This window comes from Meleagris gallopavo, chromosome Z (genome assembly GCF_000146605.3).
Source record: "Meleagris gallopavo isolate NT-WF06-2002-E0010 breed Aviagen turkey brand Nicholas breeding stock chromosome Z, Turkey_5.1, whole genome shotgun sequence".
Classification (NCBI taxonomy): domain Eukaryota; kingdom Metazoa; phylum Chordata; class Aves; order Galliformes; family Phasianidae; genus Meleagris; species Meleagris gallopavo.
Genome location: NC_015041.2, coordinates 20,144,852 through 20,168,954, shown reverse-complemented (window position 1 = coordinate 20,168,954; position 24,103 = coordinate 20,144,852). Strand labels below are relative to the sequence as shown.

At 38.3% G+C, this 24,103-nt stretch overlaps 1 protein-coding gene and 1 long non-coding RNA gene across 2 annotated transcripts in view; both read left to right on the top strand.

Moving 5' to 3' along the window:
• The window catches only part of THBS4 (thrombospondin 4), a 1,064,342-nt gene that overhangs the window by 603,036 nt on the left and 437,203 nt on the right, over window positions 1-24,103 (top strand). The gene's annotated exons all lie outside the window — the stretch shown is intronic.
• LOC116217527 lies at window positions 423-16,608 on the top strand. Its single transcript, XR_004162178.1, has 3 exons — window positions 423-593; window positions 7,371-7,469; window positions 12,633-16,608. It is a non-coding gene; the product is annotated as an uncharacterized LOC116217527 (long non-coding RNA).

Below are 24,103 nucleotides of genomic sequence, written 5' to 3'. Positions count from 1 at the left end.
AAAGAGGAGGTGAGGGAGGGAGGGAGGGAAGGAAAGAGGGAAGGAAGGAGGGAAGGAGGGAGGGAGGGAAAGAGAGAGGGAGGGATGGAGAGAGGGAGAGAGGGAGGGAGGGAGGGGAAAATAACTATTTTCAGCTAGAAATATAAAATGACCAATCTACTTGATTTGTTTTGCTTTTATGAACACAGTAATGGATTATAATTTGTAGTCTTTGTGATCCACTTGCAGGGCATTGGTAAGGTAGCATGAAGGCAGCAGGTTTGGCAGGGTGATGGGCTGGGCACATCTCATCGCATAGCTTATCATGCCAGACAGGTTTCAGGGTCCAGAAAATGTAAACTACATTTCTGTAGTAAAAGGTAAAAGGTTGTTTGCTAAACCTTTGTGCACAGTGGAACAGATTTTTACTAGATGCAGATTTTTCTCTAATAAAAGCTGCTTACAGCACCTTATTGGTCTTTCAAAGAATATAGTTCTTCACTGCTTTTCAGCAGCAATGAAATGAGACTGAATATTAGCCCCCACTGCAGATATTCTACATCTCAATTTACTGCTGCCAGTATTTCTGCCTTGGATTTGCAACCATATAAAAAGTATGTATTTCTGTGTTAAGATTTTTTTTTTGTTGGCTTTGATCCCATCATCAGTAGTTTCCATTTTCAGCTTGTAGCAGAAGGCTGCCATAAAACATGTTAAGCTTTCAGGACACCTAGAAAGTGTGAATCCATCAAGCTTGTCAAATGGAAGAATGGGTCTGTTGTAGGTTTACACAGATGCTAGATACTACTTATTAGAAAGATTGTTCATATTTTAAAGTTGTATGTGAAAAATGTCTTTGCTTTATTGGCAATAACCATCAAATCAGTATAGAATTAGAATTTCAAAGCAATGTTGTCTAATGCTCGCTCCTTTCTGCAACTGAGCAATTGTAAGTTTATTGGGTTCTCTCCACTAGGGACACATATGACAAGATATACTAACTAGTCAAGTAGGAGATGTCTTTTTATGTGCTGACTCTCCAGCTGAGTTTGGAAGCATTGCCAATATAAATATGATGGCCAGAGGCCAGTAGCACAACTTTTCAAGAGGTTGTTTTTGTTTTGTTTTGTTTTGTTTTCATTTAAGTTAGTTTCAGTGTTATCAAAATACTTCATTACATTTTTTTTCCCTAAATAAAAAATGGGATGGTTAATAAGAAACTCAGTTGTTAGAGTAGAAATCTGCAGAAATGGAATGAATTCCAAATGAAGTGTTTTTGTCAGAAAATGAACCCATGAGGAAGTTTCTCATCTTCTGTAATAGACTCTGTACTGGTAATCATTTTTGTCCTATGGACCCTAAAAGCAAGAAGGCATGAATATGGTCTGATGTTTAATGTCTCCTTTCCTCTTCCCCCTTCCCCTCCCCTCCCCCCATCTATCTACACTATTTGGAAGTGTTTTTTTCAGTAAAGAAGCTTCAAAGCAGAACTTTCTGCACTTCATTTTAAAGATTGATTTTAACCTTATCTGTATGGAGTCAATCTGCCTTGGCATTTAAAATGGCATGTGCGACTGAGCTGTTACCAGTATCATTGACACAACAGCAAATTGACAGAGAAAGAGAAAAGTTCCCTCAACAGTATAAGGCACTGGGCTTCCCATCTGCAGTAAGTTTAGCCCAGCTATCAAAAGTAACTTCTTACAGGATGGTTGTTGTTCAACAACAAATAAGTGCCTCTGTAGTTTGGATGTTTCCAGTGTATGAAACTGTTTGAAAAGGCAAGAGAAGTCCTGTTGTCTGCAAGGTGTGACACATGGATTGTCTCTTTGCAATTAATTGAAGGGATGATTAGGAAGTATAAGTGGTCGATGAGAGCTTAGTTTGTTCATTTGTAGGCAGAGCACCTAAGTGCAACCACGGAAGCTGGAGCTGTAGGATAGAGGTTCAAGGTCCAGTCCCCACCCACTGAAGTCACTGGTGAGTGTCTCACTACTGCTGGAGAAAGTACAACTAGACACCATCTAGTACACTTTGTATCATACTAGCTTTCCCAGTTGAATGAATAACAATGAATGGCTTGAGTCCCTGGTTTAGTCACTTCTGAGATAATGTTCAAAATTAGCTTGCTGCTCATACTTGTCCATATATTATTAAGGAACAAAAACATCAGATACATTTTCCTTGAGTGACAATTTGGGTACTGAGCCTACAGGACCTACATGGCTAAGCAGATCAGTGTAGTTATACATCTTGACAGAAATACCAGAAGCAGAAACTCACATAAATTACTCACTTACAGATCTGGGTGTCTTAACCTAATCATCTAAGCTGGAAGTTGCAGCAAAATCTGCCTGTAACTATGGCACAAGGCCTATGCCCAATAGATTATTTAAGTTTCCATCCTCAGCACAGCTGATATTGTCATCTGCACATCTTCTCTACCATAGCCAATACCAAAAGAGACCCTCTGTAATCTGCATGGAGATAACTAAATCCATCCAGCAGCATGACTTATTTTGTTAATACATGGAAAATCCCCATTTACTTCCTCTTCCATGATCAGAGGCAATGGTAGTGAGGCACTGAAATAACTCTGAGGTCTTGGTCTAAGACCCTTATGATGTTTTCTTTCAAACCCAGCCTTTAGCCCATTGCAGACATTAGTATTTCTACAGTTTTTTTGTTGCTATAGTTGAGTATGTGTGTGCTGTAACTATAAATAGCTTGAGGTGTAGTATTTTTTTTTAACACTTACATGTTACTTCTTCACAATACTTTCAAGTTCTACAGATCTTCCACTACTGCTAATAAGTTGCTTATTGCCTGAAAAGAACAGCGTCTTTAGTTTCAAAGTCCAAACATGCTGACCACGGAGAGACCTAACTGAAAGTTTTCTACTCACATTGCTTTCAAATGCTCTACTCATCATCTCTCATTTCAATCATATTGTGGCAAGCATAAGGCAGGTATAATTAATCTTTTCTTAAAAAAAATTCCAAAAGCTGACCAATACAAAGTATATTTGGATATTTCATGTTCTTTATTTTTCATGCTATGGCATTATTAATAGATCTTTGATTATAAATTAAGGCCAGCAACAAAATACAATTTCCTCTTCATATTTCTAAGCTGATATAGCTCTTTCTACTTGCTTTCAGATATTTAACTAATTTTTATTTATGTTGAAGAAGTAGTAAACATAGTAACTCAGTTTTGTCAGGTTCTCACCATTCCTTGTCTGAAGAATTGCAGTGCACGGATGATGCATCATGTCAGCCAGTCATTGCTTTATCGTTTCTTACTGAATTATTAACAGAGTTCATCAGCAACATATATTCTTCTATATTCCATGTGTATATATATATATATATATATATATATACTTATTTTACAGGATTTAAGGTGTTGTCTTGGTGAAAATCACTGGGATTTGATTTCTTCTGTAAAAGATGAAAAATGGATTTTGGAAATGTGCTGAACAATGTAGTGGGGTTTATTGGCCATTAGGAATGCTTAGTATTCATTTTAACAGGAACAGGATGACAACGTGAGAATCGTTCAGGCAGAAATGGATGGAATACAAAGTGTTCTTCTTCACTTCATGTCACTCATAAATTATTAACATTCCTAAAAATTTCTCTCTCCCTCAGTCATCTCCTGTTAGTGCAAGAAGACTGATTTATATTTTTTTTTCTGTGCTTTCCTTTTATGCAGTCCACTGTAAGAGACTGAGATGTAGCATGGGTAGGATTGTGCCAGCATTCAATTGCAAGCATAATAAATTTCCTCTCTTTGTATGATGCAAGTTCTCCAACCTATTCTATATTGCATGATGTTCATTCCAGAACCCAACTCAGAACACAATTCAGAAAATAAAAATATGCCCTCATCTTTGCTAAATTATAGGGTAATCTTTCCTTCTCCCTCTTTTCCGCTCACCCTTTAAATAAATAAATAAAGAGAGAACAACCTGAAGGGTAAAGGTATATTCCTTTTTCTCCCCTGTCAGCAGTCATTTGTGAGAAACACTGGCAGAGTGACAGGTCCATGTGGTTAAGCAGAAGCCTGCTGCGGGGGGGAACTTTCCAAGCTGACAGCATGCCCAGTAGTACTTTCAAAGGAGGGTGTCATAACCATTTGATATTGCACAGTGAGTGCTTGTGCCCAGCACTAACAGCTTTTTTCCATGCTCTGATTCATAATTTTGTTTAGTTCGATGCCTTACTTTATCTGGAATTTTCCTCACTGCCATGGAACTGATAATGCTTATTACACACAACATAGTTTAGCAGACAACTTGAGCTGGGAAAAACTTTGGAGTCAGTCTCCACTGAATGATTTTGTGTGATCCCTTCCTGCTCTACAGCTCATGTGCCGAATTACACGAAGTTCCATCATCAGATACTCAGACTTCTGTGATGAAAATCTCTATGGAGATCTCTCAACTGGAAATGGGGGAACATCTCCCATTGTGAAGACAGTTCTAGATTGAATCGCTTCTGCTAAACTTCATTTTGCTATTTTACATTCTGCATAGCACCAAAGCAGTACCCTCCTCCCTGTGATGTTTGGACGTTCTGCTGTGGTTGTGGTCTGTGCTGTTCTTCTGCTCAACATGGAGGGCAAATCCTTGTGTGCCAGCTGTGATGATATCTAAGCTGTAACATTTCTCCTTGTGTGGGTTTCCTATCAAAAGCCAGCAGCAGCCCACAGGCCTCAGAGCACACTTTGCCAGCAGTCAGCCACATGGCTCCATACGAATGCTGCTGCTTATCTCAACTGTCTGCAAAGCCAGTGGGTTTCCCAATAAAGCTGCAATCAAATAGTGTGTTGATCAAGTATTATAATCATGAATATGATGGTTAATGGCTGAGAGATGCTGCATGTGTGCTACTTTCTTATTCCCTGAGTAGCTGAGGTTCAGGGTAAGGCAATTTTTCTGCAAATACTTCACACCCAAACCTACAGCCCCATCCTGCTTTCCATTTTTCCCACTGCTTCCTTGGGCATTCACACTGCATCCCAGCACCTGCCCTCAGGATCATAACTCTTACTTAACTCCACTTCTTGTTTCATCCATTTCCTTGTTTGATCCGTTTGAATTCTTGTTTGATCCTTTTTCACTGCTGGCCTTGTTCTTTGAAAGCGTTCTACAGGATTGGATATATTTCTCACAGTCTTTGCTGTTAGAACAAGTAACTAGTTCTCTAGACAATCCTGTCCTTAAATAAGAAACCCATGTTGTTTCTAAAGGCAGATGCAGAGATCAGATTTCTCACCTGAGTAATTGCTCTTTCATTTCAGATTGCACATACATCACACAAATCTTTCTGTTCTACCCTTATGTCCAGGGGCACTGTATGCAGGCAGACACCTATGTTCTTTGTGCCATAGAAATAAACACACTGAGGGCTGGCAGCAGAGCATCAAGCAAGTCATGGTCTTTCCCATTCTTCCAATAAGATAAAATCTTGATTCTTACTTTTTCTTTCACTGACATATGCAAGCTTGCTGCATAGGTAGGCTCTGTTTTCTGTGTCTGCAGAAGCATTTGCTGAGAATACAGACACTGAATCTTTAGTGTTTATTTAGTCACAGCAAATTTTAAGCCAGAAAGATGGTAAGGTTCCAAAGGGAGTGAGTAGAAGGGTGCTTAGTTGTGGAGAGAACATAGACCAGATATGTAAGACTTTCTGTCTTTTATAGGGAGGTTGCACGTTAATCCTGATGTAACTATTCCATGCAGAACTGCAATAAAATCAAAATGCCTGCAATATTATGAACATTTTACAGGGATATTTACAGATTGATTGATTGATTGATTTGCAACTGCATCTGTTCCCACACTGTTGGGAACAATTCCCAGTTCATGCCCTTCAGCCTTGTTTTAATCCCATGTGAAGACCAAACCTGGGCTTTGGTGGGCACAACTCCTTTCTTTCCCCACTCCAGTTCTTACAATATCCCTCTGGCAAGAGTTTTGCTATACTTCTGGTGGATGCCAGTCTGTGGTAATTATCAGTGCTAGTGCTCCCTTTGTAATCTACTTTGTGGCATGACGTGGCTGAGAGACAAGCACGTTGTGCCTCTTCTTGAGGCGGGTACAAAACCAGCTGAAGCAGGCTGTCAGACTGCTGGATGTAACAGAACCATTTTCCTAAGGATTTATCAGGCTATTGCTTGCAGTGATGGTACAACATGATTTCCTATGGGCCAGTACTACATGCTAGCTAAGGAGAAGGTGCAACTAATTAGTCATATTCTTTCAGGGAATTAGGATCTCTGATCTTCGCTTCTCTTACCATTGGCTAAGGCACAAAGCATGAGAAGAAGAAGGAAGCTTCCTCTGCTGTCCTTAGGAAATGTGTTAATCCATTTTCCTGTAGGGAGATCACCCCCAGAAACTATCCTACACAGCAATCAAATGGACCCAATCCACTAGCAGATTTTGTCTTGGTGGAAATAAGCTTTCTGCTTTTTTCAGAACTAGTTTGGTACAAAGGACGTTCTCAATCTGTTGAAGACTCTCCTCAATGACAAAGCCTTGAAGAGATGATTGCTCTGTGCTACCTTCCCTATATACTCAGTAAAAATGTAAATATATTTGCAATTTCTTCCATCTCATTTGGTAAGAGTAGTAATATTCCTGAGTAACAATCCAAAATCTGTAACATTCCAGATATATTCTTACCTATACAGAAGAGAACAGCAATCCTCATTCCTTTACACTGAGTTCTTGGAAAGCCACAGTAAGATAAGAATACACTTTAATGGCATTTTTGTTTTAGGAAAAATACGAAACACAAAGATGTATAGAAACTCTGTTATTACAGTGTAAGATCAAACCCTAGACTTTGAATTTCACCAGGAGCTGCTTTCTCCTTTCTCTCATTTTCTGCACTTGCGGTCTGCTTCCTAGGAGTCTAGTGAGCACCAGCTGACTGTGACCTTTTCCAGCTGACCTTTGCTTCTTCATCCTGTAGCTCTAAGATCTTTCACCATGATCATGCCTTGGCAATAGACCTTGCCACAAGTATTTAACTTATTGACCTGTACCATATTTGAAATCCTATTATTAAATGAGAGCATAAAAAACACCACCACCAACAAAGACTTTCAGCAAATGAGCCATAGATTCACTTTTAATTAATGTATGTTTCCTAATGGCAAGAGTTTGATTATTCATGGAGTGAGAACATGCGAGGGTTACAAACACAGTTAAGAAATCAGTTTGTGAGTTACAACAATGTATTGGTGGGAAAGGTTACTGTTGCTTGTGCTGCACTAAACATGCCTTGGAAAATAATACACATCCTATTTCACATATGGTAACCATACTGTGCTGTAAGAGAGATGTAACTATTTTGGTAATCCTTTGTGCTTGACAGGTCCCAAAATGACATCAAATTATTCTTCTGATCTTACGGATTCCCATGTAGCTGTTCTCAAATGTTGATCTAAGACACGTGAGAAGAGTTTCTCTTCAGGTAATGCCGTCAGACATCATGTGGAAGTTAGAATAGATGAAGCTCACATTTTCCTTATGAAATGAAATTCATTAAGGGGTTATATCTGAGTTGCAGGTGTTTGACCTATGATGTAATATGTTACGAATACATACAGCCAGCTAACTTCCTTCACAGAGAGTAAAGGCCGACACATTTCTTGAGGGAAAGTACTGTCTCTAGAGTAGCAGTGGTGAAAATAACTCCAGTTAATATTTTCAGAAAGCAGAAGTACTGTAAGTGTTGCACCCTTTGAGGAAGCATATATCTGAGCAAATCTTACCGCCTTTCAGAGGTCAACCATGGTAAACGGTAGGTGTGCACACATGGCTTTAAATATATTTCAGAGTAGGAAGGATTTCAACAAGCATGAGGTGAAACCTTCACCTTAAAATATTTGTCACATGAAAAGCTTTGTATCTGACAGCAATGTATTTTTGGTGTTTCACATGCATGTTTTATGAGATCATTTGAGAGACAGCTAGAAAATTTGCAGTACAGGTGGCAACACTGCTGATATAAAGTTGAGGACTAACAGAAAAATCCCACAGACACAGAAACTCATTACACACTGTCATCATTCATTGATGGCACATTGATAACTGGAAATGGCTTATCAAGACTCCACATCTTTCAGCAGTGCTCATCAGCTCAGAGCATGGTACGGCATAGCAGAGTGCACAGTAGTCAGCTAGTAGCTACATCTTCCTCAGTTAGATACCTTGCACAGAAGTATGTAAAACAAAGTGCTCTAACGGACTGCCCTGAGATAGGTGTATATGTCCTGGAGAATATTAACAACTTCACAGCTTTAAGAGAAAGATGTGGGATTCTGGGAACAGCTGGGAACTTTTCCTACAAGGAGTGCTGCAAAGTTGCCTGCTAGACAGATTTCTTTCAGAAGACTGCTGGTTGGCTCAATTGTATGCTTGGTCACCCACCTTTAAGGCATGCAGCCTTAGGTCTATGAACTAAGTTTTAAGAGGTTGTCACCCCTGGTGGTGCCTATCCTATTTGCTGCCATGCAGATAGCAGTGCATGGTGTTTCAGATTTGCTCGGTTCAGCTCAATGACACATAGAAGCTATGGCTGTTTCTGTTCTTGGTAAAAATTTCATTAGAGATATCTGAAATGAAATACTTGTCATGAATTCAAAACAAAATGTCATGGGAAATTTCTCTTTCGAGAAAGCTCTGAAATTTCTGAAGAAATTTTGGAACAAGGTGGAACATCTTTCTCTTTCAGTTTTGTGATATTTGGTGAAAAGGAAATTCTCTCTTTCGTCAGCTCTAGTGGTTTTATAACAGCCAGCGCTCCTCCACTCTCTCGCTTTAGCAACAAAATGGAATTTTATCAGAACTTAAACTTGGCAGGGCTAGAGCTACTGGCTTATGCTTGGCTTCACATAGCTTGCCACACAGCTTTTTTGTTTCCACTTTTCAATATATATATATATTTATATTTAACTCAGTATGCATTAGTAGTATCAGATTAAAAGCCTTCCTGAGGATGAATGCACAGCCACTGGCAACAAATACAAGAAAAGACAAAGAAACAAGAGTGGTGAAAAGATGAGTTATCCAGGATAAATGTAGGCCAGGAAGAGAAGTTGCTTTTGAAAGGATGCTGCGATGCTTCAGCAAAATTTCTATCCATCATTGTATGTGTGGGTGGGGGGTTCAGTGTTCAACCAGTGAACTTTCATGGATGGGAAGTGTAGAAGAGGAGAGAGTTAAATATTATTAAACAAACAGGCAAAAAAAGAAAACATAGAAGAATTTCACTGATGTAAATTCTTTAAATAAGGAGACAAAGCAAGCAGAATGTTAAATGAACATAGCTACAGTTAGCAGTTCTGCTAAGTGGTTTGGAAAACCAACTACACTGTCCTGTTTTGGCTAGGAAAGCAGAAATCTTTAAAAGCTACTGTAGTTCTTTGTGGTGAAATAATACAATCCATATTATAACATGATAAGAGCTGATGAATGTATGGAAAAAATAATGCAAGTTTATTTTCATGTTTGTATGCCCATTGAGGATTTTGGAAAGTCCTGTTAATTGAGCATCTCTCTCATTGGTTAGACTTCTGGCTTGATACAAATGCTATGTTCACAAAGAAAAGACTAATCTCTTTTACTAATACCCAAGCTTTGTCAAACATACGGTAAGAAGTACAAAAGATGTGCACTCCAATAGCTGTGCAGTTACCTTCTACATCTAAGTGGGCTCTGATCTGGAAAAAATGTTGTTGGACTAATTCATCTGATTTCTTTATGTCCAAGCACAAAAGGAAAACCCAGTGGAACGTACAGATCCTATGTGTTCCTTTAGCCATGTGGAATATGCAATGAAATAAAACAGTCAAAAGAGAAAACAAAAGTTTATGTCTGCTATCTCAGACACATTCAAGGTTCTTTTAAATAAGATATGAAGTTCAGCCCAAACAAGATAGTTGTTGTTGTGTAGGAAGGGGGTAATTTAGGTGCTTACCTCTCTTGTATCATCACTAGTAACATCAAGGCATGAAGTTGCTAGCAAAATAAATGTTTGCAACAATTCTGTTCCCATGATCCTGTTATTCTGTGATCTTTGTTCTTTGAGTGAATTTGAAAGGTCTGTTTTGCACTCTAAGAAAATAGATTTACTCCATATTCACCATGCAAGAATTTCCATGTTCTGTACTGCTTACTTGTGACACTGGGAACACATGGCTGTGTTGCCCAAGCTTTATTTAGGTCAGGAATCAGTCTTCTGTGATTCTGAACTCTCAGTTGGAAGTAGGAGAGAAAAGGCTGGGAGTTGTTAGAATATTTAATATTTTGTTGTCTACGGCTTCAGGGAAAACAAATCAAGTGTCAGTGTACACAAAGGAAATACGATTCACAAGCTAACAAATGCTTTTGTGTGCTGTTGCTGTCAGCCACTGAGCACTCTTGTAGGACAGTGCAAATATAGGCCTTGTGTCATATTATTGGCTTTCAAGGCACGAGTGCAGGATTCCTCATAGTGTTAAAGTTTTTCACAGTAAATGTCTGCGCTATAAATTTTGATGTGCTTCCCAGATGAATGGATGCTTTGAGTGGAGACAGACTGGCTGGAGCTAAAGTAGTTAGCTTTGATTTACCTCTTCTCTATTATTCAATCCTATTGAGAATTTTGAGTAGTGGTATCAAGGCACATTGATTGGCTTCAGTTTATGGATTGAAATAAAATGAGTGATATTTAACCTTGGTCAATACTATGCAACCTTATAGTTATATTAGTGGGATGAGGTAATGTGCAGATTTGTAAGACAGAGACAACGAAGCGTGATGTTTGCAAATAAATCCACTGACAGATGAGTTTTTCTCATCAATCATTCAGCGTGCATGTTTTGTGCAAGTCCTTGAAGGGCTTCCAGTATTAGGGAAGTACTTGTGCCGATTCTGTGAGTGTGCGTGTCATTTCTTAAGTACCATTTATAGTTAGTTTGATTTGTAATGCTTGGTTTGCATATGTTAGGCATATTCATACAATGCAGCGCACTTCAGCTGCTTTTTTCCTAGTGCTGAAGTAGTTAGTTCCTGCTCTCCAGCTCTCACAGGTTACTAGTCATCCTTGCTTTGTAGTAGGAGTAGTAGTTACTTGCAGGCAATCTGAAAGAAGGGATTTGTTTTCTAAAACCCTGTTCTGACATTCTGGGCTCCCTCATGGATGCTTGGTTGCTTCTAATGTTCACTTCAGATGAAATCATATGTATTTAAGGTGTTGAGCAATTTCCCTGATAGTTTTAACTAGCTTGTCAGCTAAGAAGAAAATTATCATTTCTACTTTCTTCAGCAAGTAATCAGTGATACCAGAGTAATTTTCCAGGTAACTATTATTGAGATTGATTAACAGTTTTCAATTCATTAATGCTGTGCAAAACTCCTTTGTTCTGCTATAAATCACAAGTGAATCTTAACCAGTTATCTGTACTGACACTTCCAAGTACTATGCAATTAGAAAGGCATTTACTGGTAGGAAGAAAAAGACAGACATGCAACTGGCCTAAAAATGATCAGCAGGCCTAAAGCTCAATAACTCCTTGCCAGCAAGATTTCAGGGGGGAAGGGTGTTAGCCCTGTGGGAATCTTCATGTGCCCTTTGAACGGGAATGTCTACTGTGGCAGCCACAAGTTATAGTCCTCCAAGAACATATTTGGTCCTCCGCATATTTATCATTCTGTCTGGTGGCCCAAGGTTAAGCCAGAATTAGGATATTTATATCTTGAATATTATTGTCACCAACCAACACCAGAGTTAGACACAGCTAAACCATATTTGGCCACTGCATTAGGTACCATACACTCGAGGGAAATTTCCAAAAAGGAGAGGGGAAGGGCTGAGTGGTATCAGCTGTTACCATGCATAAAAGCAATGCTTTAGTATTCTGCATGTATAATTCTGGTTAATGTCTGGGCATGTGATAAAATGGCCGATTCTAACTGTCCATCTGCTGTTACTGTGCACTGTGACCGGCTGTTGTTGCTCAGGCAAAACTCTCAGCAGCTAAAAGTGGAGCCTGATGCTGGGCATTGAGGCCTTATTTTTCATTTCCCATCTCCTAGAAAGGAACCAACATAAAGTGAAAAGTGGGATCCTTAGAGCCTTTCATTTAAATAGAAGTCTATAAATGAACCACATTTTATCCTTTCTCATCTCTGTCGATATTTTCAGACTCACCCTTCCCTGACAAAAATGCTCAGCATTTTGTTGCGTGACTATATGAGGCTCCAGCGGAACTGGAAATAGTAGCAACCCCGAAGCCCCTAGATCTGTCAGAGACGATGAAAATCCAAAGTGTGTGCAACACAGCATGGATAGAGCAGAGCCACAGTAGGAGATTTAGTCCATCTCACATGACCTGGAGCTTACCTAATGTGTTCAGATTGATAACTGGCTTCTTATTCCACATGCAGAAGACAGATGTGAACAAGAAGTCTGCAGACAATTTGAAGTTTACCATGTAAAGCCAGATACAGCTCAGCGTGCCTTTGAAAGACTGTATTGCAGTTCCCAATCATTAGTATTGTATTTTACATGCTGTATGTAATGCTGGCTAGAATATTCTTAAGATGGTGCTTGAAAGAAACATATGATATAATTGTTCCATTTCTGTGACAGATTTGGATATGAAGAGCCATGCAGTGAGGTGACAGCATGCACTGACAGCCCAAAACAGAAGGGGAATCCTCATGGGAAAAGCTCCCTGGATGTAAAACCAAGAGCTATGTCCATGGCCTCATCCTCTGAAGTAAAAAGAGCCTGGGAACAGGCTCTTTTCATCATCAACTTCCTTGGTACCCTTTCTCAATTAGTGTCATTGAGCTCAGGAGTGAAGTCTAAAAGTGGTCTGCCTGTGTGTTGCCTGCTCCTATTTCTGTTTCTATGACAGAGCTCAAAGGAACAGTGAATTTCTTTTTATTTTGGGGTATTTTGCATGTGAGATTAGTATAACCATCTATGCAATTGCCTACATTGAATACTTAAGATGTATTTGTGCGTATGTGTACAAGTGACATACACATAGAGAGACCCTTGGTTGATTGATGCTGGTTTGGAATTGTTTTCTATTTCAAAATTGTTGTCAAATTGCATTAAGAAAAGAAAGAGGGAAGGAGGACAAAACTAAACAAAACTATCAGACAAGAAAGAGATAAACTCACATGAACTCAACTAAGCGAAGAACCAGGAGGAACTTCTTGTATAGAAAAGATAACAAGACAAGAAAAAATAATAAGGCTTCATACACTAAATAAATAGGTAAAACAACTGCTTAAAAACAGACGGCTAAGATAGATCCATACAGCTATAATTAGGGGTAGCAGAAGTATGTGTTGGTATCTTCCAGCACCACATATAATTTCCTGGACTCTCCCAGGACTTTGTCCTGGTGCTTGTGAGCCTCTTGGAATTTCATTAACCAGCATTCAGGATCCAAATGCAGGAGGCAAAGGTACACTGAGGTGTGAAGTGACCAGCATCTTGGGGTTATATTGGCAGACTCACTGCCTACCACAAACTGTGCAAGGTGTTCTTGATAAATAGCTACCTGACTGTCGGGAATCAGCCAGGCTTCAACATTTTTCTTCTGCATTCCTTTGCTGCTGCTGGTAACAGTTTCGTTGATTAACTTTTCTGTCAGCAAGATTCATAACTCTGGATTGTCTTGGACTACTATCACAGTTTGTTGCAGAGAGTATTTCATAAAGGGCATGCTTTCTATTTTTTGTAAGTAATTCTTCCATGTCAGTAGCTGAGATCATCTGCTTAATGCTGAGCCAGTCTCCAATATGCACTATAACCACAGTACTATCAAGAATAAAAGCCCAGCAGCACCCATAAGCCCTTGTGTGCATAATTCTCTAATAGCCTTGCATTCCACAACATCAGTGTGTTACTTAGTGAGTATGTTTGTATACCTGTCCTAATTCTAGCACAAGAAGCAGAGACAGTTGTTAATGGACTTTCTAAAATCATCTCTAAATGACACCGACCTCCCAAGACTGGATGAAATGTTCTCAAATCAATGAGAATTATGCACCATTTTGGCATTATTCACAGTTTATCATCTCTCGCAAGTCGCTAAGAGCTACATCAGAATCTCAGCTATTGCTAAAATAAATAATGCTTAAGTAAAAAAATTATATTTGATGAAACTATCCTTTTGATTAAAGCATTAGAGAGAAACACTGCAGGTTCAAACTGCAGTGCAGGACTTTGCATGTATTCTTATTTAACATCTAATTATTTTGATGTTAAACAATAGCTTTTTGTGAAATGTATGTTTTCCTATTTTTTCCTTTTCCCTTTCATCATCTTTTCTTCTCTGTTTCTTTCTTCTTCTTCTTCTTCTTCTTCTTCTTCTTCTTTTTTTAAAGCCTGACAAACACATTGCTTTGTTCCACGGTAAGAAATTCAAAAGACATTCCAACTCTCTAGATTTATCACTGAAAAAATGTCATCCAGCAGTAAAACTTAGATGTGCACGTAACTTGCATAGGCACGTATCTGGAACTGTAAGCATTTTACTGCATAAAAATCTAAATTATATGTTTAGTGTAGTGACATAGTTGATGAGTAAAAGTGGTCTCTGTTAAGCAGATATTTCAGGATCCATATACCTGAAATTGAAGATATGAAACATGTTTAAAGTAATTTTTTTTACTTCCAAGATGAATGTAAAAAATTACAATATGCAAATGTCAGTTTCTGTTTATAAAACACATCTATGTTTGAAACGTTCGTATAGACATAATGTCGGTAGTGCCATTTTCACTGACTTACTTTAAGATAAGACTTTTTACTATAAGCAATTTTGAAATCTAGTCATATATTGCGGTCACTCTGCCTCTGCTTTGGCAGAGTGGACTCCTGATGCTATCGTACTAAACAAAACATAGTAGATTTTTTTCCTACAATATTGTTCCTTGATGTAGAAGAAGTAATACACCGTATCTTTTCTGCACTGTATTTAAGAATCAAAGTTATTGATGAGGTCATAATGCAGTCGCTAGCATGATAGTTTGAGGGGCCAATAAAAGGGCAAAAAAGTGATTTTGTGAATGTATTTTTCAATACTTTCTTAGTGTTGTGACATTTAGAGAGCCAAACTTTAAGGTAATCTTATGAAATTTCTTACATTCATTGTTAGTTTAAATTGGATGTTTTTCATAATATCCTTTGTATTTTTAGAACTGATTCAGACATGAAAATAAATTATATGCAATTAATAATACCAATGATGTGATATGCAATAAAGTTTTTATTGGCACAAATTTTAGGCCATTTCTATGCATGGCAAAGCCACAGAGCACTTTTCAGAGCATCACAGATCAGTCCAAGCTATAACTTTGTAGCATCTCATGCTGTTACAAACATAGCAATTTAACTACTCCATGTTTTCAGTAGGGAAAAAAAAATGCCCTATGGAAATTACTTGTACTTGGCTTAAGAAGACATTCCAGAACTTGACCCTGTAGTGACTCATAACAAAAGCATCAGTTGGAAATGACTTAGGAAGAGTAAGAGCTTAGTATGAAGTTGATTCAAGAGCAGCTATAATCTGCCAGTGGAGTGCAATCAGAAAAAAGGCAAATACGGTACTAGATAAGGAGAGATACTTGCAACAGAAATGGAGCACTTTTAAAGTCTGCGTATCAAGAATTCATCAAACTTCTTTTACACAAGTACATTTAAACTTGGTTTGTCATATTTGAGAAAGAGTAATTCAGACTATACGAGCTGTATTCTACATTGCACAGCAGTAGAAGTCTGGACTTCAGCACTTACATGGTCAAATCCGTCACACTTTGCTGTGAAAATCAAAGTAGGAGACAAGAGCTGATTTGGTGGCAATCGGTTTATTTGTTGCCTGTTTTTTTCTTTTTCCAGAGTAATCTGTTTACTGTAGGAAATTCCAGTTTATCAACATTTTATTTTGCTAGCCTGGACTGCAAGTTCTTTTTACTCTGAAACTTTCAATATATACATATTTTTCTCTTAAAATTTCCTTCTTTTCTCAGATTGTGGAATAAACATTTTACTGGAAGAAAGGAAAACTCTTTCCTTTGGAACTTCATTAGCAGTCATACTTATCCATCACCTGACTGTACTAAGAGGTACCTATTTACACAATGATTCCATTTGCTATACAAGATTTAAATCTACTTCCCAGTAAGCAAAGTGTTGGGCTTTTTTGTTTTTTTGTTTGGTTTGGTTGTTCTTTGTTGGTGGTGGTGTTGCTTTTTTGTATCCTCTGCAATAGCAAATACACAGTTTTTTTACTTTATTCTGGCTCTAAGTCAAAATATGTGAAATAATCAGATTATACCAAGTCTTTTTTGCCGGAATTTGATTAATACTGGGAGGATCTTCAACTCAGCTTTCAGAAAATAACTAAAAAACTTAACTAAACTAGAAAAAAACCCTAAACTAAACAAACAAAAAACTTGGAAGCACAGCAGCTGACAAACCTATCAGGTTTAGAAATCTCTCTGTAGAGCAAAAGAAAACCAACACGTATAGAAATTTTTTCATATTATGGAAAACTGTCCCGCATTCAGGAAAGAAACTACTACTAAGAGTGTTACTAGTAAAGACCATTTTGGGAAGGTATAAATGTATTTTAAACCAGATGATCCCAGTCTTTTTCCTTATTAGATTTAACAGCCATTTGAATCCAAAAGAGCAAATAAATCTTCCAACAGCAATGAATGAGGCTGTGTTGAGGATGGATACAATCCAGGCTTGTGAAGTTCCGGATGTGTGCATAGTTGGCCCGCCTTACAGCTTCTCCTTCCATTGCTCCTTTCCTTCCATTCCTGTCTTCCTTCTTTCCTTCCTTCCTGCTTTTCTGCTTTCCTTCTTCTGTCTGTCACAGACAGGTGCCCACTGCCTCCACAAACACGGAAACCAAACCTTATTTTCCCTCTTCAGTGCCCATGCAGTTTGGTGTCAGAGCAAGGCGCATTCCCTTGCTTTGCTCAGTCAAGTTCATCAGGCAGTTCTGGTCTGAGGTTTGCAACCACCCCTTCTGGCTTGTACAGATAACCTTAACATATTGAAAACATGTTTAATTGACTCGTTGAACTAGAGCTAAAAAAACTGAAATAAAAGCACCAAAAGTTCTGTTATCCATCTTTCATCCTAAAATATTGTTAGCTTTTAAACATTTGTTAAGACAGACAGCAACAGTTACTGAACAGAAATGTGGGAGATGAAATGCAAGTGGAATTGTCTACCCTTTTCTATTTTGAGATCTGTATTCACTCTTTGCTGTCTTCTGCAAACTGTTTCAAGCCCCTGCCTTTTTGTTCACTGTCCCAGACAACTTCTACCCATCTCCAATTCTACTTCATTCTCCTTCTGTACTCTCCATTCCCCCATTTGTAGCTAGGATGCAGTGTCTCAACAGCCAACAGAGAAACAGAGGGTGTGTTCCCTACAATTCCCTCCTTGCCTTGTCCCTCCATGTTCAGCCACTGGCCTTGTTTGAGCCTTACGTTCATCAGGATCTTAACTGCACGCTTGTGTTTCCTTTCCCTGGCTGTCAGGAAGTGCTGCACGTGCCTGCAGCAGAGGAATGGCTGTGCAGCAGCACGGCAGGCAGTGATACGCAAAGGGGCCACACAGCTGGAAGGCTTGGAACAGTTTTTTAAAAGAATTACCTTTATTTTAGACAAAATGAGCCAAAGTGGCAAATGGCAAAAAGGAAATGTTTAGTAGAGCTGGTTAAGAGCTTTCTATCATTTTTCGTGTCATGTAGTCAAAATGAAGCTGCAAGAGAGAAAGGAGCTTTTCCAACAAGTTTCCCAATTCAACGAATTTCCATGCTTATTGGGAGTGATTTATACCTTCTCAGGCATTTCAAATGCACACAAGTTTCTTTTTACCCCTTCATTTTACATTTTCCCTAAAAACTTGTAATCAGTTATAATAATCCAGAATCACATTAAAAAGGCCACAGTTAGGATGAAAGACTTTAAGCATGCCTAAACAAAAAGATACAGTTTATCTGTTCCAAATTATTTTTTCTCCACTGTATTAATTGATGTAATTCCTCTACTTTTCAGTTCTTCCTCCCATTTCAGCATTGGAGAAAAGCTGCAAAAATCTCAAAAACTTAAATGGAATGTGAGAATAATCTTCTTTCTACCTTATCCAAGTCAGATATAAAATGAATAATATTATGTTTATATCTCATTTCAGTTTGCCTTAGTTTCTGTTCAGTCACATGAATATGGCTAGAGCTATCACAGTATGAAATGTCAGAGTTCACCGACTTACACAGACAGAAAATGGAAGTTTTTTGGCCATAGGATAATAACTCTTTAAAAAAAAATTCTCAATTATACACCTGTCACTACATCTACAGCACATGAAGAATTTAAAAGCATGAAAAGAAAGAAAAATCTGGGAGCGTTTCTAAATATAATGCTCTGTTCAGTCCCAGAACTGTGAATTTGAGATGGCATTTCAACCACATCACTTTTTGTTATATCTGAGTCTTTTTGTTAACGTAAGTGGCTGTGCAGCTATTGAAACTGGTATTCATGAAACAAAAAATGAATTCACAATCTGAAGGAGGAGAAAGCTCCTGCATTTTTCTCCTCTGATTAAACTGAAAGTTGTTGTTGTATCTACAATACGCAGTATTCTGGAGAGAGAAGGAGGTTTGTGTGGGACTGGCCTCCCAGAAAGATCAAGCAGCAATGGTAACAACAACTTTGTTGTTTAGTGGTTTTCAGAGGCACATTCAAAGCACTTACAGTAACAGTACATAAAAAACTTTTAAAGAAACACAGCCAAATGTTACATTTAAAGCAGAAACAAAAACATGATTTTTAACAGACTAGAAAACATACTCTGAAGAGATGCCTTTTCAGGCTCTTGCATGAAGCAATAGAAGATATCTGCAAGTCAGTCGTCTTGATAATAAAACTACTATTGCAAGGATAATTCTAAGAACCTTCTAAGAAGATTTTTAGAAATCTTTATTTTTTTTTCTAATTTTGCAGAACACGAACTAACTCTACACAGTGCAAGAGCACTGTAATTGCTAATTAAGTATTCTTCCCCAGACTTGTAAGATTGGCTACATTTGCACTGCTAAATAAATGGGTTCCAAAGAAGTCATAAAGAGTGCTGGACTCCTGTTTGATTGTACAGACTGATTAATAATTGGCTCCACTTTTCTGAGTCATCTGACCAGCATTGTTCAAGGAAAAGCCACTCTTGTTTCTAGAGGCAGATGCCTTCAGAGACTGTTTCCCTAAAAAGGCAGGGTAGACATTTCCCCAGAGTTAATTCCTTCCACAACACACAGTCCTCCAGTGTAATCCCATCATCCTTTTCATCATCTGACATCCTCTCATACGTCCTTACTGCATCTCAAGGAATGCGGAAATTGCTCTGAATTTAAGCCTGTAAAAATTTGCACTGCAATGCACTTTCTTTGCATTTTACAATCAGTCTCAGACCTTCTTTCCAGAGGGCAATTCCTTGTCAGTATTCCCTGAGCCTCTCGTGTTCAGTTGGACAGACACATCACTTGGGACAGGCGAGGGTCCACACAGACCAGTATCCACCAGCATCACTGCAGACAACTTCTCTGGCTAAGAGTATTGGAGCAAGAGTATAAGAATGCGCACACCAATCAAACAGGGAGTGATACTTCCTTTCTTACATCCTAACATTTTGTGCTGAGGATTTTCTGAGGCACATTGCTTCCTTCTCTTTAATAGTCTCTACAACATGAATAATTTTCTATAAATATGAGAAACTGAGCATGAACTATGCCTAACTATGGTTCTCCATACTGTTAATGAAATTTGAAAAATAGAAGTATTCCCTATGATACCACAATAAGGGCCTCAGTTTTTTATTTCCTTGACCCTAAAAACTGTACTTCTCATGCAGCCACTTAAGGCAAAGGCTTTAGGAAGTTAACAGAGGTATTGTGAGACTTGGTCACACTGAGCAGGATGCAGAGCATCTGACTGTAGGACCAGGGTTTAAATTTGAAGGTTTCTTATTCCAACATTATATTTTTTTCTGCTATTTTTTAAGCAAAGATTGTCTAGGGCTTGAGGGTTTTAAAGCAATAATATCTTAAAACCAACTGTCTTTGAAAGGTTATGAAAAATATTGTAATCTATAAAATCTGTCATTGCTTTATTGCATGAAATGCTAACACTGGCAAGAGTGTTTTAAGCAAGTTCAAGCGTGTTTATCATCCTTCTTGGCAATGCCTAAGTCAGGCAAGTGTAGTAATCTATTATGGAGAAATACTATTCTTAGTATTACCCTTGGATACAGATGAAGAAATTGAATTTATGAAAGCATTTTGTGTTAATGGGTATAATCTTTCCCCAAATCTAGGAATGTTAGAAGGCAATGCCAATCAAAATCAATAAATTTTGTGTATTCAAGGGCAAGAAGAAAATATTGCTGCAATTCATAAATAACGCCTTTTTTTTTTTTAATTCATTTGTCTTTCAGTATGACTTGTCTGTTTCAGTCCACATAATTTGTTCGCTCCCTGTGGCAGATCCTACCCAGGTAGATTACCTGTATATTTGCCTATTTATGGCACTGAAAACACATACACACGGCAAAATATTAGATATGCTATTGTAACTCAAACAGAAGTTGGGGGTGAATAGTGACTAACTCCACAAACTACATTATGCTGGAGGTCTAACTGCATGATTATGATGGTCCTTTCTGGTTTTAAAATTACTGACTAATTACTAGCAAAAGGTTCACTGGTGCATTTGAAGAAAAAAGGTGGGTTCTGCACCCGGTGAAAAACAGCTGGCCTCAAAATGTAAATGAAATCAATAGTAAACCAAGCTATAGCCCCACAGAGGGGTGCGTCCTTGTGCTGATTACAACAGGTCAATGGTTTTTGGGAATGTAGCAAGAAATGGCAGAAGAGATTCCTTTGAACCACAAAAAAGATTTTGTTTGCATTATTTTCCCTTTCTGGATCCAAGTTTAGACTGGTTCTTATTTTATCTGCACCTTGTTCCCCACCTTCATATGCGTACACACAAAGCGGGGGCTTCAAAGCTCCCAGCGCTGGTCTAACTGTTCTCATTAAACACACTGGCAAAACTCCCAGTTGGCTTCTACAGCAACAAGATTAGGTCACCTGTGAATGCTTTGAAAATCTCACCCAAGGCAATAAATCTACCACGAATTCACAAAAAGAGAAGCAAACAAGAAAGGTGGGAAGAGAAAGAAAATAAGATTCATTACGCAGCTTTTTCAAGTTCTTTATCAGAAAAGGGACAATAATTACACACTGGAATGTAGGGTCTCTGAGACTGGCCCACGAGAGTTAGCACTGAGCGCTGTTCCTCTCTTCAATCCTGTGCATGGAGACCAAAAGAATGAGGATCCTTTCAGTGGTCACTATTTGCAGAAATGGTTGATAGTCATGCAGTTTATGTGGTACACGAGTGAGGCAAGCTCAAAGCTTGGTTTTCCTATTCCTTCTGGGCATGGGGAAAGTTAGGCTCCTGGACCCAGCATCCTGGGCAGCAGGGCTGAGCTGGCTGAAGAGAGCACATTTCAGCTTTTTCCACCATGAAGCATGGGCTGCTCTGGCCTACATCTCCTAAGGCACTAAACTATCATTTGTTTGACATATCCAGTCCAGTTTTTCCTGACTCACCTTGCACATTATCCATTGTAGCCCTCTAACAATTATCATGAGTGCTTCTATTTGAAATAATTTCACTATTCTGGTGTTTTTCTGTCACAGAGATAAATTGTGTTTTGCCCAAAATAGAGAGCACACATCAAACATGCACAACATTTAAATAGCACCTGACCCTTCATTTTCATTTTATTTCCTTTTTAGGCATGACTTGGTATTCTCACTTTATTTGATATACACCAAGAAATAGGGAATTGTGAAACCAAAAGTATAAAGCTGGTGCTTTTTTTCTTTTTCCCCTGGTGGAGAAAGGAGCACAGAGAACTGTAGGAGTCTCCATGAAAATTGCATGTCTTCGCACAAAAAAAAAGGCAGGTACCCTTCAGGTGAATATCCTGGTGGCAAAACTGCACTTCTTGTTAGGTGGATAACATCAGAGCTCAGGCCTTGCAGTAGATTGTAGACTGTATTGCATCCCACAGGGAACTATCTTTCTAAAGTTCTGAAGCTTTGTACAAAGTGGGATTCATTTTATTTGAACATCTTGTTTCATTTATTCTCACACACTCTTTTTTCTTCTTTTTCTTTTTTTTCGTTTTTTTTTTTCTTTTTCTTTTTTTCTGATTGAAAGAATTGGTGAGAATTCAGCTACCTCTGAAAAAGAGAAGAAAATGGGCATCTGGTTACTAGCAGTTCCTGGCAGATGTTGCCTGGACTTATGAAAATATAAAAAAATATTTTATACTAGCAGCTTCAAACAACAGGTCAAACACAATTAATAGGTAAACTTGGCATCTTTATAGCTTTGACAAGCATTACAAGAAACAATAAATTTAATCTTCCCCCTCCCCCCCCGATATTGATATAGGAAAGAATTATTTTCCAAAAATTTCACTGCCCTCCTTGAGAGAGGACTAAGAGAGGTCCCAGAGAGACTTACATGACACTTGGTGTTGTTGGTTAATTCTATTTGGCTGCAGTTTACATACTCAGTATAGGGAAAAGCACATACTATGCAGCAAGAAGGATTTTCTACAGCTTTCATTACAAATGATTAAGTGACTGTCCTGTGCTTGGCAAATAGTAGTGTATTTTGGGAACATGACAGCAGTTTTGTCCAGAGTTTTGTATTACAGTCCATAGCTATGTGCCATGCTTTACTTTCTATCACAATGGGAAAATCATTCGATTTTGAATTTGGCAGGACTGGATTTTTGCTGCCATTTGCACTGAATAGCGCACACTCCATCTGAATTTTTCTCTTTCCTTTCAGCCCCAGAACCTCACCAGGCTCTACCATATTCTCCAGCAGGATAAAGAGGAGTAGATTCAGGATTGCGCATCCATAAAACGAGTAATATTCTTGAAAGATTGAAAGAAAGCATTCTTGGCAACACTTTGATGAAAAAGCATTTTTGGAAATGTCCAGGTCCTACTCACCTTGCCAGTGCTCATATATACTTCTCACAAAGTGACTTGCCTCTCACAAATGCTGACTTTGAGGCTGTATAGATAGATGGCATTTCACCCTTCACCACTCATGAACAACCTGCACTGCTCTGGAAAACCAGAACCTTTTTTGTGTAATCTCATGACATGCTGGATAGGTATCATTGTAGAAGGACTGGCCCCAGCTTTTAGAACTGCCCGACACATGAGAGGAGAACAAGGATTTTATGCAACTAAGATGCTAGTATATATCTTGCTTCAGGCATCTAATTGTTCACAATTCTTATTTTGACTGATATTATAATATTAGTCTCCACAAATTTTATTTGCAAATTCTTCCATTCAGCCTTATGTGATGAGGAGCTCTATCCAGGATTCAAAGCAGCAAAGCAGACGTGGAAAGTTCTGTCATCCCCTTTAAGCCACCAAGGACTTCTTACTAGCCTGATTCTGAATTCCAAATTCCTTTCTGGACTCGTGTAGGCATCATTCTTAATGACCATGAGTTGTATCTTTGCACATTTTCAATGTGAAAGCAAAACTACTGATGCATAATAAGTACAAACAGAGATTGTTTGGAAGAATAGTCACTTGAAAGCATACCATTCATCTATCTGAAAATAACTTAGGAGTTCTATACTCACACAAAAATTACAGCTGCTGCCTTTGCCAAAGAAACACTGTTAAGTAGACTTTTGTATCCAGAATTGGACAACTAGTCAAGTTGGGGGGCTCACTGGCAGATTTACAAGAATTCATTTTCCATCAAGACAGAATGAAGTACTCAGTCAAATATAAAAATAGGAAAAATAATATTTTTTTAATTGAGATTAAGGTTTGGGGTTTATGCATGGGGCATGGGGTTTGTTTGTTTACTCATTCTTTCATAAATCTGAAAATGATTTCCAAATGCTTTGAACTAAAACTCAAAGTATCTCAAAACTAAAACATTCCAGTTTTACAACTTTTTTTTTTTTTT